Source organism: Hakea prostrata, chromosome 3 (genome assembly GCF_041222555.1).
Source record: "Hakea prostrata isolate BN-2017 chromosome 3, UWA_Hpros_2, whole genome shotgun sequence".
In the NCBI taxonomy this organism is placed as follows: Eukaryota; Viridiplantae; Streptophyta; class Magnoliopsida; order Proteales; family Proteaceae; genus Hakea; species Hakea prostrata.
Genome location: NC_142602.1, coordinates 46,139,443 through 46,158,043, shown reverse-complemented (window position 1 = coordinate 46,158,043; position 18,601 = coordinate 46,139,443). Strand labels below are relative to the sequence as shown.

Below are 18,601 nucleotides of genomic sequence, written 5' to 3'. Positions count from 1 at the left end.
AGGTACAAGCAGTTGCTAATTGGGAAAGACCGAAGACTGTAACAGAAATAAGAAGTTTTCTTGGTTTGGCAGGATACTACAGAAGGTTTATTGAGAATTTTTCTAGGTTGACTGCTCCTATGACAAAGCTGACTATAAAGGAAGAGAAGTTTGTTTGGTCTGACGCATGTGAGAAGAATTTTCAAGAATTGCAGGATAGATTGACAAGTGCCCCGGTTTTAACTATACCTGATAATTCTGGTGGTTTGACAGTCTATACTGATGCGTGATAAGCATGCATTTACCATTATTTATTTGATTTAATTCCCGATACTTATTAAATTAAAGAGAGCTAATTGAGTATTTTTGTGTATTTTTCAGGAATAAGGTGATTTTGGATATTAGAGATAATAAGGAGTAAAGTTGGCAAATATATTAGATATTGGTGGATTGTAAATCATGGCATTCAATCTTGCTGCCCAAGAAATCATGAAAAGTGAGATCTTAGCCAAATTGGAAACAGGTGGAGGTCTAAGGAACAAAATTGGTAATAAATCAGAAAATCGGGTAAACAAACCTACTTTCAGTATTTTTGGCATATCTCTCTCGTATGAGCTTGGATTGCAGTAATTAAAGATTCTATGTAACGATATTGAAAATATATACAACTTTCTAATTTTGAGTTTTTCCAAAATCCGAACTAATAAAGGTCAAATCGACGGGTAAAGAGAGGGGATTCATTGTGTGCGGGAGACATAAAAGAGAAGCCAACCATAGAGAAGAGGGAGACGACAAATGCGGATCTCATCTCTCATTGCTGAAGAAGAAGACCACAACTATCTCTCTCTCTCTCTCCATATGTTTCATCTTTATTTTTCTTATGAACTTTGTGATAATGAGTAGCTAGTTCCTTTTCTTTGGGATATAGATGAACCATGCTTATTTCATTGATTTGATTGTTCTATATCTTATAGTTGATTGTGTTTGAGTTTGGCCAAAGATGTTCTATAGCTCAGCGAACTAAGCGTGCCAAGCTTCGGCGAAGGACGATAGTCTTGCGAAGATAGGGCATACCAAGGAAGACCATCCCTAATTTGCTTTGAACTGTAGAGTTATATCGATTAGGGAAAAGCATTGGGGATTCGAAATCCCAACGATCTTCACATATTCATAGTTTAAGTTTTTGCATTAATTAATAGATGTAGTTTAAATTTAGTTTGTTAAATTCAATCTTAGTAACTTAGCTTTTTAGTTCCCCATAGTTCGACCCCGTACTTTCTGCTTGCTAGATTAGTATAGGATTTTATTTTTGATTGGTTAGCGACACGATCAAATTTTGGCGCCGTTGCCGGGGAACCAAAGCACGGTTGCTAGGATTGATTTTTGTCAATTAGGCATAATTTTTAGAGTAATTTTAGTGTTTTTAATTTTTAATTTTTCTTTGCTTATTTAACGAATCTCTTTTACTTTTGTTTTGTAGGTAACTGCAAGAGTAGCGATTCGATAATTAGTTTAGGTTGTTATCTTTTCTTTCTTAGATATAATTGTATTTAGGACTTTTCAATTGTAATATTTGCATTAGATTGAGTTGTTTAGGTTAATTTTTTAAAATCCCCATCCCTCAAATCCCACATGTGTAACTTTTGTTCGAAAGATCACGTGGATTGCGCTTTAGGTACGTCCGAAACTCTCCCTTTTGCTATAGTTATTTTCTTTGAATTTCACTTATTTAGCTTCTTTTTTTCTTCTTCTGTGTGTATGCATGGTCGTCAGTCCCTAAACCCTGAGTTGACTCCACTTGACTTAGAGTTAGAAGAGACTTTGGCCAACCTTAGCAGGCAAAGAACCATGGCAAACTATGAGCCTCCAATAAGGCCCTTGAGTGAGCATTTCATTCCTACGATATATACTCCGGTTTCTTGTATTAAGTTGCTTGACATAGAGGCGGCTCAATATGAGATCAAATCTAGTATGATTCAAATGCTACCATCTTTTTATGGACTTGCCAATGAAGAGCCTTATAAGCACTTAGATGAGTTTTTAGAGGTGTCATCCACGGTTAAAATTCAAAACCTCTCAGTTGATGCTTTAAGGTTGCTTCTTTTCCCATCCTCCCTTAAAGATAAAGCTAAGCATTGGCTTAATTTTTTGGACAATGTTAAAATTTCCACTTGGGTAGAAATGCAACAGGAGTTCCTTAAAAAGTTCTTCCCCATTGGCCGTACCAATAGCATTAGGAGAGCTATAACGAGTTTCTCCCAACAAGAAAGAGAACAATTTCATGAGGCTTGGGAAAGACTAAAAGAATTACTTAGAAAGTGCCCCCACCATGCTATTCCTAAATGGCAATTGGTTCAATGCTTTTATGATGGCCTTAGAGACCGACATAGGCAAATGGTTGATTCTTCTTGTGGTGGGACTTTCATGCACAAGAATGAGAATGAAGCATGGGAACTTTTTGAGACCCTTAGTGAAAACTCCCAACAGCATGCTTCAGTAACTAGGACTGAGATTCCATCCATTGGGAAACCAAAGAGGAGCGGTCTCTATGAGATCAATCCTACCATTGAGATGAGCACTAAGGTTGACTTGCTATCAAAGAAATTGGATTATCTCTTGTCATTAGGACAACAAACCCCATCTCCACTTCCTATAAGTTTCTCTCCACCTAATCAGATTTAAGCATGTGCTTTATGTTCTAGCCTATCCAATCATGTCACTGATTGTTGTTTGGCTACACAATACCCTGATTTTGTTAAGGAGCATGCACATTTGGCCCAAGGAGTCTCTAAATTGGGCAATGATCCATATTCCAATACCTACAACCTAGGATGGCGAAACCACCCCAATTTTTCATGGCGAAACTCAATGCCCAATCCCTCTAATCAAATACCTTATAGGTCACCTCCATTTAATATGCACCAAAATGCCTATAGGAATGAGCAACCATCATCTCCACAACCCTCACATAATTCATCATTTAAGGATAAGGTACTAAAAGCACTTAGTGGATTAGAGCAAAACACTCAATTGTTGCATTCCCATTCTCAGTCCATTAAGAAATTGGAAACCCAACTTGGTCAACTAGCTGATGCCATCAGTAGGAGGGAGGTTGGTCAGTTACCTAGTCAACCAATAGGTAACCCTAATCATCAAATTAGGTATAGGAAAGAACAAGTCCAAGCAATCCCTGTTGTGACACGCAGTGGGAAGGAATATTATGCACCTTTGCCTACTCCTAAGCCATTGCCCATTGATCTTGAGAGTCGAGATGAGGTTGATTTGATCCATGAGACTGGCGATGATGCACACAAGCCTAGTAAAGAAACACCACCTATGAGTATTCCCCATCAATTTCCTTGTAAGGGGTTGCACATTCCGATTGTAGAGGGTCCTACTCCTAAATCTTATACTCCCAAAGCCCCCTTCCTTGAAGCTCTTGAGTCCTCAATTCCAGATTCTAGAAAGAATGAATCATTAAGCCCAAATAGGGGTGAAGAGTGCTTTGCAATTAACTTTATTGATGAGGTAGTGGTTGATTATATTCCAAACATGCTTATTGATGATCCCCTACAACATTACTTGCCATTTGGGGAATCTAACCTAAATATTGAGGAAGTCAACATATTGTTGGGCTCTTCCACTTCTTTGGAGCAGTCACTATTCACATTTAGATTTGAGCTTCCACCTCCATTGGTTGCATCTCACTGAGTCTGGCTGAAGACACTAAACTTAGCGCTTTATGGGAGGCAACCCATTTGTATAGATGTTATTTCTTGTTCTTTTTCTTCTCTTTTCTTTGTTTGTTGTTAGGTTTTATTTGTTGCGTGCTCTATCATGATTTCAAACATCGGGTACACTCTTTCCTCTATTTGCTTCTATCATGTTTTTTTTTTAATATATCTTGCATGCACTGAGGTCATTGCATAATTTAAGTGTGGGGGGTGTCAACTCGAGTAAGACTTGTTGAAAGTTGGTAGAGCATTGTCACAAAGATAAACAGTGCCCAATTTTTTCTAGCTTTGGTAAGATAAATGTTTTAATTCCTTGCTTATATACAAAATGAGAGTTTAAGTGTTTTAGAAATCCCATCTGATGTAATGAACACCCTCTTGAGAGAATAGTAATGGGTTTTACTTTTTGAGACTGAGGTTGAATCGGAAAATAGGAACTCCAGGTAGTCCAAAAGGTTTGACCATCTAGTTGTCTTGCATTGCCTTGTGCTTATGGTGACAAGTTGAGACTGATTTTAGACTATTTAAATGTGAAGTGAATTGAAGTATAATGTGAAAAAAAAAATGCTGAAGTTTAAAGGTTAGACCTCCTTCTTAGTAACCGGGTCTCGGTGTCACCAACATCGTGCCTCGCGTCAAACAGTTGGGGTGTCTTTGGTCCAATCTTGGCCTATAGCCTAGTTGGCTTGAGTAAGTAAGTTCGAGGGGTATTCTACACATAGTCCCTTAAGGCCATCTGGCTTGAGCTCGGCTGACCCAACACTCGTTACATAGGCCATCTAGAAAACTTAAGAGGCAAGACATTGCACGGACTAGAACTGTGACCATTAAAGAAAGAAGTGAATTAATGTGCTTATAAAGGTGAAATGTCTAAGAAGGTCAATATTGCTTAGATCTTGAGTTCTTGGTATTATTTGGTACCTAGTTAGTCTTATCTGAGGGTGAACTGGTAGACTGAAGATAAGAGGAGACCTCTCGATTGAATTGTTTGCCTAGAGCTAGACTCAAGAGAGGGTGTAAAGAGCTTAAGTGTGGGGGTGCCTATATTCCCTTCAATCTTTAATGGAGTGTCTTTGTCTTGGAATCTGTCTTTTTACTCTTACTATTGCCAGAATAATTAGAAGAGCACTTAAGAATTTTGTGTGTATATTCTCTGCAAACACTCACGAGACACAACTCGTCCACTAGGGTAACCTAGGGGTTTAAAGGCTTGTTGCACATGCTAAGTGCAACCGTGATTCCTACGAAAGTGAGTTAGGTTTTTCTTTCTTTATTTTCCATATTACTTTTATTGTTTTATTTTGCTCGAGGACTAGCAAACACTCAAGTGTGAGGGTATTTGATAAGCATGCATTTACCATTATTTATTTGATTTAATTCCCCATACTTATTTAATTAAAGAGAGCTAATTGAGTATTTTTGTGTATTTTTCAGGAATAAGGTGATTTTGGATATTAGAGATAATATGGAGTAAAGTTGGCAAATATATTAGATATTAATGGATTGTAAATCATGGCATTCAATCTTTCTGCCCAAGAAATCATGAAAAGTAAGATCTTAGCCAAATTGGAAACAGGTGGAGGTCTAAGGAACAAAATTGGTAATAAATCAGAAAATCGGGTAAACAAACCTACCTTCAGTATTTTGGGCATATATCTCTCGTATAAGCTTGGATTGTAGTGATTGAAGATGCTATGTAATGATATTGAAAATATATACAACTTTCTAGTTTTGAGTTTTTCCAAAATCCGAACTAATAAAGGTCAAATCGACGGGTAAAGAGAGGGGATTCATTGTGTGCGGGAGACATAAAAGAGAAGCCAACCATAGAGAAGAGGGAGACGGCGAATGCGGATCTCATCTCTCATTGCTGAAGAAGAAGACCACAACTATCTCTCTCTCTCTCTCTCTCTCTCTCTCTCTCTCTCTCTCTCTCCATATGTTTCATCTTTATTTTTCTTATGAACTTTGTGATAATGAGTAGCTAGTTCCTTTTCTTTGGGATATAGATGAACCATGCTTATTTCATTGATTTGATTGTTCTATATCTTATAGTTGATTATGTTTGAGTTTGGCCAAAGATGTTCTATAGCTCAACGAACTAAGTGTGCCAAGCTTCAGCGAAGGACGATAGTCTTGCGAAGATAGGGCATACCTAGGAAGACCATCCCTAATTTGCTTTGAACTGTAGAGTTATATCGATTAGGGAAAAGCATTGGGGATTCGAAATCCCAAAGATCTTCACATATTCATAGTTTAAGTTTTTGCATTAATTAATAGATTTAGTTTAAATTTAGTTTTGTTAAATTCAATCTTAGTAACTTAGCCTTCTAGTTCCCCATAGTCCGACCTCGTACTTTCTGCTTGCTAGATTAGTATAGGATTTTATTTTTGATTGGTTAGCGACACGATCAATGCGTCGAAGATTGGTTTAGGTTGCGTGTTGATGCAACATGGTAAGGTCGTAGCCTATGCTTCTCGGCAATTGAAGGATTATGAGTGGAATTACCCCACTCATGATTTAGAGCTTGCCGTTGTTGTCTTCGCTTTGAAGATTTGGAGACATTACCTCTATGGTGAGAAGATTGCTATTTTCACAGATCATAAAAGTTTGAAGTACTTCTTTACCCAAAAAGAGTTAAATATGAGACAAAGAAGATGGTTGGAATTGGTCTCTGATTATGACTATGACATTCAGTATCACCCTGGTAAGGCAAATGTGGTTGCTAACGCTCTTAGCAGGAAAAGTCAGAAGAAAGTATTGGACTTGAATGCTCTGAGTCAACCTTTGTTGTCTTCGATTTCGAATTTTGGTTTGGAAGTTGTCCCTGAAGTTTTGGAAGTTGTTTTGTCTGGTATGACGGCAAGATCCACCCTTAGAGACAGAATTGTTGCTCTGCAAGGTTCTGATCAGGATTTTAAGGAAAAGATTGAGAAGATTTCTTTGAATCCTGATTCAGACCCTGACTTTGGTATATCTATGGATGGTGCCTAATTGTTAGAGGTAGACTTTGTGTGCCAGCTGATGAAGGAATCAAGAAAGAGATTTTGAAGGAAGCACACTAGTCGATCTTTACAATACACCCTGGAAGCACCAAGATGTATAAAGACTTAAGAGAACATTTTTGGTTGATTGGTTTGAAGGCCGATGTTGAAGATTTTGTTGCCAAGTGTGAGACTTGCTAGCGTGTGAAAGCCGTTCATCGACCTCCATCTGGATTACTTCAGCCTCTTCCTATTCTTAGTTGGAAGTGGGAAGATATCTCTATGGACTTCGTGACTAGCTTGCCTCGGACAGGTAAAGGTAATGACACTGTATGGGTAATCGTTGATAGGCTGATCAAATCAGCCAATTTCATTCCTATGGAGATCACTCATACTTCGGCTATATGTGGATAATGTAGTTCCTCTGCACGGTGTGCCTGTAAGTATTGTGTCTGATCGTGATCCTAGGTTCACCTCAAGGTTTTGGAACAATTTGCAAAAAGCCTTGGGAACCCAATTGAACTTGAGTACAACTCATCATCCACAGTCTGATGGACAATCTGAGCGGACAATTCAAATTTTGGAAGATATGCTTAGATCTTGTGTAGTGGATATTGGTGGAAATTGGGATGAACACTTAGCTTTGGTTGAGTTTTCCTATAACAACAGTTATCAAGCAACTATAGGCATGGCTCCGTTCAAGGCTTTGTATGGTAACACCTGTAGGACACCCTTGTACTGGACTAAGACCGGTGAGAGAAAAGTCTTAGGCTCGGAGATGATTGAAGCTACAAGTGCAATGGTCGATATGATTAGAGAAAGGATTAAGTCTGCTCAGTCAAGATAGAAATCCTATGCTGATAAGAGAAGGACTGATTTGGAATTTCAAATTGGAGAGAAGGTTTTCTTGAAGGTTTCACCTATGAAGGGTGTGATGAGATTCAATGTCAAAGGAAAGCTTAGCCCTCGGTACATTGGACCTTTTGAGATTTTGGAAAAGGTTGGACCTGTTGCTTATCGATTGGCATTACCTCCATCTATTGCTACTGTGCACAATGTGTTTCATGTTTTGATGCTTCAGAAATACATTCCGGAACACATATTACAGCAAGCGCCTGAAGGACTTAGTGTTGATTTTACCTATGATGAAGAGCTAGCTGGAATTTTGGATAAGAAGGATAAGCAATTGTGGAAAAGCACCATTCCTTTGGTAAAGATTCGTTGGAAGACCCATACCCCTAAAGAAGCTTCTTGGGAGAAGGAAGAAGATATGAAGAAGATGTTTCCCCACCTTTTTGGAAATCCAGGTATGCTCTCAATTTCGAGGATGAAATTTCTTTTAAGGAGGGGGGAATGTGAAATCCAGCCCTAACCTAACCTTGACCTTGACCCGAAAACCCGGTTGTTTTTAGGTCCGAAGACCCGGAGTAAAGGAAGAATCCATCTGTGGGTCATCTCAGTAGAAGACATGGTGTTTTACTCTGAACCCATGGATATTGATGGTGGAGTTCAAATCTTGGAAGTCTGTACTGATCTGGAAAGGAAGCTGCATCTGTCTGAAGATGAGATTAGTTGAAGGACTTGGAGTACTATCTAACTTGGTTTGAAGGCATTTCTATACACTAGGTATGTCACTTGATATGTGTGCAAAAGCCCTTGAGGTTTAGAGCCCATTTGATCCTTCAATTCCCAGTTTGTTCCTTACTGTCTACCTTGGTCGACTGGGCCAGTCGACCAAGCACTCGACCAAAGGTTTGCCAAATCCGAGAAAATGAAATTTTAGGGTTTTTCACTTTTATTTAAACCCTACTTCGTGTTTCTTAGTTACGGCAGCCTCCTAAACACTTTTTGAACGTGAGAAGACCTCTCCGAAACTCTCTTTGGTGATTCGAACAATTCCTCTACAGATCTGAAGCTTCTCATCTTTGATCTGCCAATTCAAGGTTAGTAATCACTTCGACGTTACGAATTTCTTTTCATTAATATTGTTCTTGATTGATATTAGGAAGAAGATGCTGCATTCTTGCAACCATCCCTTCGTGTTCCCCTTCGAATTTCGGATCAATCCGACTTCAAACGAAGATGTTATGACCAAATCAGTTTCTGCAATTCCGTACTGACTCGGTTGGTCGACTAGGTCAGTAGACCAAGCACTCGACCAAAGGAGGCAGTAGCTTCATTTTTCGTTTGGTTTGATTCGTGTGCTCTCTGATGTTTTAGGTATCTTTCCTAATGTTGTATCTATGCTTGTTAGGAGTTTATTTGCTAAGTTTGGAGTTGCTCTCTTTGATCTTTGGTTTATCTTCGGCGATAATCAAGGTAAGGAAAGTTATTTCATAATAACATAGATCGCATACTCTCTAGTTTCTACTTTAAGAAACTCTTAGTTTACTTACTATTCTTATATTTTATACTTCTGATGTACTACTGTAACTACAGTAGCACTTCACTTATGTTTTCTTTTTCATTATTCAAGCTTATATGAATTGCTTATTACTATGTTGTTTAAGGATTAGATCATGACTTTATATTCTCTTTTATATGATGAATTGTTGATTGTGTATGACATGACTGATCAGAGAATGTGTTTGATTAGGTATGGTTTGGGATTGGGGAGTGTCCTTTTGACACTTCTGTCCTTGGACATTGGAGGGAATAGTATGGGATGTTCTCCGATGATGCCCATTGACGCTTTCCCGAATCATTGGGTGTCATACCTAGGACTGTCTAGCAATGTTTGGCTAGGATGTCCCCATCATATCAGACCCAAATCGGAAGGGTAATGAGACCGAACGACCCGTGGTAGCAATGTGATCCACGGGCGCTCAAGACCGGTAACTAACCCGTGAGAGGACGAGAATCATATTGTGGGGGCCATTTATTGGAGGGTTGCATATGGATAGACTTGGGCTCATGGGCGCTCAAGATCGGTAACCAACCCGTGAGAGGACATGAGAGCTTCCCGTTTACCATATGTGGATAACCAATAGGGTTGATGAGTCTGTAGTCAGGGATTATTAGGACTCTCGTGCGAAGGATACCGGAAAGGATCGTCAGGGACGAGGAATGAACATATCTGGAACTGAGTTGATGTGACTGAGTAGATGACTTGCATTGGGCTAGGCTTAACCTTGACATGCGCCAGTACTTAGACCAATGGTGATGTGAGAGAGTGGTGACCTAAACCCCAACCATGGTTTGATGAGGACTTTACCTAATTACCTCGGCAGACCCAAGATGCCAGGATGGTTGAGGGGGAGTGACTGATGACCCAAAAGAAGTACGGTGCTATGACTTAAAGCATGTCTGCCAATAGAGACCAGCATACATAGAGTTTAGATGCATACATACATTATATGTTTCATACTGCATTGCATCTTGTTATAATGTGCCGCATGTTATTTATGTTGTTATGAGTTAACTTGCCTTACTGAGTTTCTTTCGAAACTCATTCCTTTCTGTACAATGTTTTGTTAGATTATCGTACAGGTACAGACTACTATGAAGGACAGTACAATGAAGTGCAAACCGATGAAGTGTACTACACGGAAGGTGTTGGCGACAATCAAGATCCCTGATGATCCCTCGAGCAATCACATTGCGTACTACGATTAGACGTAATGTAGAGATGGAACATCTCTGTTGGACTGACGAGTCCAGTATTTTTAAGATGTCATCGGTACGATAGAAAACTCTTAAGTTGAGTTGTCTTTCTTGTTTTCTTTAGAAATAGTTCTAATTCTTAATAGACTTATGCACTACATTTCCACTGTATCTGTGGAGTGAGTTTCTGCCTCACTCTACTTCTTTTGATGTGATTACATCTGGTATCATTTCCGCACTCTGATTATATTGATTATTCATTTCCTGATTTGAATCTTTTGTTTATAATGTTAAAACCTTGATTATTTTCTGTTTATGATTATGTTATTGTATATGTGGGAGGATGATTTCCTCGATACGTCATCTTTGGGGCTGTGGATCACACTCTCAGGTATGCCAGTTAAGGTACCGGCTGGGGGGATGTGACATCCTTGGCATTGGTGAAGAAGATTCCACCCAAATGAGGTATATAGTGTGCTATGTATATGTTTATCACTAGCATATGATCCTAATCAAATTCCTATAAGTTCCCCTAGCTAATTCATGCCTTTCCAATGCAAATGCAATTACTTTCAATCCATGCTATGATTCTTGTCTATTGAACTTAGTAGCTCAATTTGGGGCTTTCTATTTAGACCATTAGATTATGTTAATTCTTTGATTAGTAGTGTTCTCATACTATTCTTAAGCATCCCTCCAAGTTCCGGATCGATCCGAGCCCGGGAAGACCAATTTCGGACCAAAATCCCCAAAATCCAATGTGCAGCCCCGAGACTGTCTTGGTCGATGCCATCGACCAAGAGCATCGACCAAACTTGCTGCTGACTGCAACTTCAATCGATTTTGACCCGTTCGACCTCCGATCATCCCGATTTCTTCTCTAATCTCTTATTTATGTTTGTTTAGGGTCTTAACACTATTATTGGATCATTCCTTTGTGACTCTGAATCGTCATCAACTCAACTTAAGGTAAGGACGATTATCGCCATAAATACATAGGCTATGTACTTATGTCTTGATGCTCATAACTTAGTGAACATAGCCTCTTAATTGCTTTTGAATATCATAGGACTGCTATACATGCTTTAGAACAGTAGTATTGTGATTTCATATTCTCTTGTGATAATGACTTATCATTCTTGTTACTTGTATATATGATGGATCATTTTGATGTTATGATTTAACTTCTATCATGATGATGTATCAAATGTATGCGATATGATGGACTTGAGTATGTGATTGCTTAGGTATAACTTGGGATTGGGGAGTGTCCTATTGATGCTTTTGTCCTTGGGCATCGGAGGGAATAGTATGGGATATTCTCCGAAGGTGCCTATCGATACTTTTCCAAGTTATTGGATGACTTACATAGGATTGTCTAGTTGTGTGGCTAGATGTCCTTGTCGTGTTAGACCCGAATCGGAAGGGTATTGAGACTGAACGACCCGTGGTAGTGTATGGTTTGATGGGCGCTCAAGACCGGTAACCAACCCGGGAGAGGACATAAATCATGCTACGGATACCCGAAAGGGGCCATTTATTGGTAGGGTTGCAAATAGCTAGACTTGGGCTCACGAGCGCTCGAAGATCGGTGAGTCATATCCGTGAGAGATTCCCGTCTACTATTTGTGGATGACCAATAGGGTTAATGAGTCCGGTGGTAATATCGGTGACTCTAGTGTGAAGGATACCGGAAAGGATCCCGGGATGGGAGGAATGGAAGTATCCGGATCTGACTTCATACGACTGAGTAGATGACTTGCATTGGCTAGGCTTTACCTTGACATGCGCCAATACTTAGACCAAATGGTGATGTGAGAGAGCGATGATCAAAACCCCAACCATGGATATTGTCCGAGAGGGATGCAGGAACCCAATTCCCCCGGTATTGAGTGACTGAGACTTACCTAAAGAAGTATAGTGCTATGGCTTAAAGCATGTCTACCATAGAGACTAGCATTCATAGAGTTAGAATCATACTTGCATCATGTGTTTCATATCATATTGCAACATGTTATGATTTGTATTTATATGGTTATGAATTATGGAATAACTGCCTTGTTGAGTTCTTTTGAACTCATTCCTTTTGTGCAAATGTTGTTAGATTTTCCCGCAGGTGTTGAAGACTTTGATGACACACCCTACGAGATGGACTATGATCCCACATACTACCCTCCGAGTGGTAGCTATGGTGAAGATCAGGGTTATGGTGCCGAGGAGGATTACACTACGTACCAGGGTTAGCCCCGCTGTAGTGAGGGAGCGGCCGTGCTAGGCATTCTTCGTCCACAGTTCTGAAGAAATAATCATTAAGATAGAAGAAACCCTTGCTTAGTGCCCCATTTCCCTGGATTTTTGTTAAACATTTGGGATATGTAATTAACTTTCTTTGAGTTACTCTTTAGACATGGGACACTCTCTCAATGTCAGTGGAAAAGTAGTGAAATCAAGTTAAGTTAGTGACTTTCACTCATTTTCTCATTCTTTTGATTATACTTATACACTTGGTATCATTTATTTCCGCACTCTGATTATCTGTTCATATCTTATTCATGATATCTGTTATTTATTGGTTTTACCTTGATTATCATTGTTCATGATTGTATTATCTCGTATGTGGGAGGCACGGTCCCTCGATGCTTGATTCTTGGACAGTGGATCACATTCCCGGGTATGCCAAATAGGGTACCAGCTTGGTGGATGTGACATAAACCCCAGCCAAGGTTGTACGAGAAAGTTTCATTATCCATTGCCAACCTGGGAACCCAAGATGCTGGGAAGGTTGAGTGAGAGTGATTTGAGACCCTACCCATGGGAGTATGGTGCTATGACTTAAAGCATGTCTTCCAATAGAGCCCAGGATACATAGAGTTATAGAGACCAGCATACATAGAGTTAGAAGCATATCTGCATTGTTTGCTTCATATCATTGTGCATTTTGTATGGTTTCCTATCATGTGTTATTATGTTATTATGGATTGAAATGCCTTGCTGAGTTCTTTTGAACTCACTCCTTTTTGCAACATCTTTTATTAGATTTTCCTGCAGGTACTACAACTGTTGATTATGATGGTCAGTACTATGAAGACCAAGTTGATGATTCTTATGGTACTCAAGGTACTGGCTACGGTGACTACATAGGTGAAGACTACCAGTACGAGACTGATAATTATCAGGAGTAGTTCACCTCTTGCACCTGTGTGCCAGTGATGGGACATTGTCTCATCTCTTTTTTTTTATCTTATTAGCTTCGTTGAGACCTTAGTTGTTTGTTCCCTTTTTATTTTGGGAACCGGTTGTAATCTATCTTTTTGATCTATTTTTCTGCTGCTATTGTGGATTGAGTTTCCACCTCACTCTACATTTTGATTTATTCTATTGGTATCATTTTTCTGCACTCTGATGTTCTTTTGTGATCCTTCTGTGATCTTTTCTTGATTTTTATTATTAAATTACTTAAAACAATGATTTGTTCTTGCTTTTGATTATGTTATTGTGCTAAGTGGATATGATCATTCCTAAACTTGATCTTCGGGGCTGTGGATCACACACTCGGGTATCCCAGATAGGGTACCGGCTGGGTGGATGTGACACAAATTATGACAAAAACCAGAGAACCCGATGATATTATGCCCGTTGTTTGGGCTCAGGTTGGACGGGCTGATAGAAAAGTGATTTAAAATATCAACAAAAAGTTCATGCATGGGAAGATGCAGCCCCCCGATGAAGGCATCACAGGTAAAGGGGTAAAAGCGGAGTCACTTGGGAGGATAACCTCATAGCCATCGGGAATAGAAAAAGAAGACAAAAATCTGCCCAGATCAATAGAAGAAAGAGAGCAGGGGTAGAGCTTCGGTCCTGATGTACTTTGGACAAAATCAACATGCCAAGGGGTTCGGGGCTAAGATTGGGCCAATGCCAAGGCTCTGGCATCCAACTTCTTCCTATCTGTCTTTCGAGGAATGGTGTGAAATCCCACCTAACCCTAACCTTGCTGCTATGCCAAATGCATACATTTTATATGCATTGTTTGATTTATTCTGTGTCGTATGAGTTGCCTAGTTTCGTTTGGTAGAAGTTTGCCCCCGAAGCTGATCTATTCTCTCTACCATTTCTTTTAGTGCCTTCTAATTCCCTTTGATGGGAGGGTGATCTTAAGTCATTCCCATGACTGATCCTTTTATCCCTGTTGTTCTAGAGTGGATCTCCATACACTCTATAACCTTGTGAATTCTCCACATCATGATTTTGAAGAGAAATCAAGTGTGATCTTCATGATTTGTTAAACTCCTAATTGTTTATGATTTCGAAGCATGTAGTTTTACTCCTTTTTTTTCCTACAAAAGACTTATTGTTATTTGTTTCCCGTAAATTTTGGGAGAAGGAAATCAAGATAAAAGTGAAGTATCTCCATCTCTTTAGAAGCCATGTACTCTCCCAATTTCGAGGACAGAACTATTTTAAGGGGGGAGAATGTGAAATCCAGCCCAAACCTAACCAGGACACCCTATCTGTTTTTGGTGAAGAAGGGCTTGTTTGACCTTGAAGTTGGAGCTTAAGTACAGTGTTGTTACCCTTGGAAAGTCCTAAGAAGTCAAGTCAGACCTCAGCCTTAGTGTAGATCCTAAGACCCAAAATGAAGGAAGAAGTCTTTGTGGGCCATCTCAGTAGAAGACATGGTGTTTGACCCAAAACCCATGGATATTGATGATGGTGCTTCCTTATTGAAACCTTACTTGATTTGGAGTTGAACTAAAGAAGAACTTGGTTGATGGGCCTAAAGCCTAGTTGGACCTGGTTTGAAGACATCCCTCCATACTAGGTAAGTAGTATGATGTGTTGAAAGAAGCCCATCCAAAGATATTGAAGTTAGGCCCATTAAATCCCTATTTTTGAGCAAGTTGTGCAAGCAGGGGCAATTTGGTAAAATTCTATTTTTAGGGTTTTTAAAGCTTTATTTATTGGAAGTTCATAGTAAACAATCCCACTATGTTTCTAAGACTTTAGAGAACATGGGAAGGACCTTAGAACCTCATCTTCAACAACCAATCAACCAACAAGGGTAGTTTGGTGAAATCCTTGCAATTTAGGGACTTCTTATGCTATTTAAAGGGGGGATGTCACATCCTCCCAGCCGGTACCCTATCTGGCATACCCGAGAGTGTGATCCATAGCCCGAAGATCAGGTATCGAGTAATCAACCTCCCACATAAACAATAACATAATCATGAACAATAATAATAAAAGTGCGGAAGATAAACCGTAGATCCAAATAAGGAAAGAATGAATCATATATAAATCAGAGTACTAGATAAAATCAGATAAGTAAAGTGAGGCGAAATCCCACTCTACAACCAGCGGAAAAGTAGTTCTAAAAGAGAATAAGCAAGACAAAATCTAATCCCAGTAGCAGGTACAATAGGTAACTAAATTGTTCTCAACTTTATAGACAACATCCCTATAAGTATAAATCTCAAAAACACAAGTCAAGAGTCGACCGAAAGCCAAGTTCCTATCCCCAGGAAACGCAACCCTATCAATCATAACATTCTGCATGATGTATGCTAAATCGATCTGCACTCCAGTATACATGCTATAGATAACCAGTGCCTCCATCGCCGACACCTTGCTATGGTGCCCTGCCTTCGAAAGGATGTTTCGCCCGATGATGCGAGCGATAACCCAAGCTGAAGGACGCATCGCGGTACCACACCGGGGTATATAGCAGTTAATGTCATCCCATAGAGTCATGCAAACCTCGTATACCTCGTAGGGAAGAAGAACCTCAATGATGTCTGTACCGGCAGGAATCCACCAACGGGAATCTCGTACAATCGGGACATCTAAGATGCGAGCCAATGTCCTAGTAGTGAAATTAATCTCCCTGCCTCCGACCATAGAATCCATGACAATCCTAGAACCATCCCGTGGATCATCCTCTATACGGTAAGTCAGGTTACTATAGAAGTACCTAACAAGAACTGGATAGACTGGTTGTGCGGTGGTGTATAAGTGAAGCCAATCCATAGCCTTCAATCTCTCTCGAATGTGAAACACCTCTAAATCATCCACATCAACCAACCGCCCATGCTCGATTGGAATATCATGGAAATAGTGCTCATATAAAAACTCAGCCTTAGGAGTAGTAAAATGCTCCTCGTCCGTAACCTCTGATCGGGGAACAAGTCCTCGACCTCTATCCACCCTTCGCCCTCCTCTAGGCATAGTGAATCTATTGAAACAGAGAAAGAAACTCATTTGGATTAGTCCCAGTGTATGATTGTTAGATGAAGGGCATTTTTGTAAATTTTCAGAAAATTTCGATCTTGGTAAAATTTTGATTCGATTATTCTAACATATGCATAAGACCTGTACAAACATGCTAGAATACTTCATTTGGTGAAAATCCATCTTTTTGGCATATTCAAAGTGAAAATTCAGCAAGTAGGAGAGAGAAAATCCCTCTTTTGCTTTGCATTTGTGATTTTTGAAAAAATTAGAACTTGACCGAATGGGGAGTGGGAACACCTCCCCCATAGTAAATCAGTACTGTAGAAATTTATTTCATGTTAAAATTCATTTTGGTTTGAAAATGAGACAAGTTTTTGTAAAGTTGGGTTTTTTATAACCAAAATTGTCACATCCCCCCAGCCGGTACCCTAACTGGCATACCCGAGGGAGTGATCCACAGCCCAAAAGATCAAGTTTAGGAACGATCAAATCCATTTCGCACAATAACATAATCAAAAGCAAGAACAAATCATAATGTTCAAGTAATTTATAATAAAAGTCAAGAAAGGATCTCAGAAGGATCACTAGAGAATATCAGAGTGCGAAATAACAAGATACCAAATCAAAAGACAACTGTAGAGTATAGCGGAAATATACTCTACAAACACATGCGGAAGGTAGATCGAAATCTAAATAAAGCTCTAAGCTAATACAAGTAAAGTAAAAGATAAGTCTAGAAGAAACAAAAGAAATCTAATCCACATCTTCAGTCAGCTCTTCTTGCTCTTCAGTCTTCATCTTCTTCACCTTGTGCTTCCTCATACATACCGTCAAAGAAATCCGAACCTGTAGAGAAGTCTAACAACAAATTGTACAAAAAAAGGAATGAGTTTCGAAAGAAACTCAGTAAGGCAAGTTAATCCATAACAACATAAATAACATGGAAGCAAACCATAACAAGATGCAATGCAATATGAAACAAGTAATGTATGTATGCATCTAAACTCTATGTATGCTGGTCTCTATGGCAGACATGCTTTAAGTCATAGCACCGTAATTCTTTGGGAAGGTCCGCTCACATCCTCAACCATTTAAGATATCTTGGATTCTCTCACGGATCATTTCACCGGTCTTGAGCAGCCGGTTGGTAATGGGTCCTTCATCCCTCAGGACAAACCATGGCAGGGGGTTAAGTCAACACACTCTCTCACAACCATTTGGCATAAGTACTGGCACATGTTAGGGAAAAGCCTAGCCCAATGCAAGTCATCTGCTCAGTTACATCAACTCAGGTCCAGATACTTCCATTCCTCGCCCCGGGCGATCCTTTCCGGTATCCTTTCCACTAGAGTCACGGATATTACTCACCGGACTCATCAACCCTATTGGTTATCCACATATGGTAAACGGGAAGCTCTCATGTCCCCTCACGGATCATTTCACCGGTTTGAGCGCCCATGAGCCCAAGTCTAGCCATATGCAACCCTCAATAAATGGCCCCCACAATGTGATTCCCGTCCTCTCACGGATCATTTCACTGGTCTTGAGCGCCCGTGAATCCCCATTGCTACCACGGGTTGTTCGGTCTCAATACCCTTCCGAATCGGGTCTGATATAACAGGGGTGTATCCTAGCCAAACACTGCTAGACATCCCTAGGTATGACAACCATTGATTCGGGAAAGCGTCGATGGGCATCTTCGGAGAACATCCCATACTATTCCCTCCGATGTCCAAGGACAGAAGCATCAAAAGGATACTCCCCAATCCCAAACCAAACTTAAGCAAACACATTCTTAGATCAGTCATGACATACACAACAAGTAGTTCATCATATAAAAGAGAATGTAAAAGCAAAATCAGATTAAGTAGTAATAAGTAATTCATATAACATGAATAATGAAAAAGATGATATAAACAAGTGCTACTGTTCCCACAGTAGGAGATCAGAATTAAAATACAATAACAGTAGGTAATCTCATAGTTTCATAAAGTAGAAACCAGAGAACAAGCAATCTATGTAGTTAAGGAATTAACTGTCCATACCTTGATTATCGTCGAAGATAATCC

The 18,601-nt window shown here is 39.6% G+C and overlaps 1 non-coding gene across 1 annotated transcript; it reads right to left on the bottom strand.

Moving 5' to 3' along the window:
* Positions 1-2,208: 2,208 nt before the first annotated feature.
* LOC149022350 (small nucleolar RNA R71) lies at positions 2,209-2,315 on the bottom strand. The gene has a single exon (XR_016172648.1). It is a non-coding gene; the product is annotated as a small nucleolar RNA R71 (small nucleolar RNA).
* Between the last annotated feature and the right edge of the window lie 16,286 nt (positions 2,316-18,601).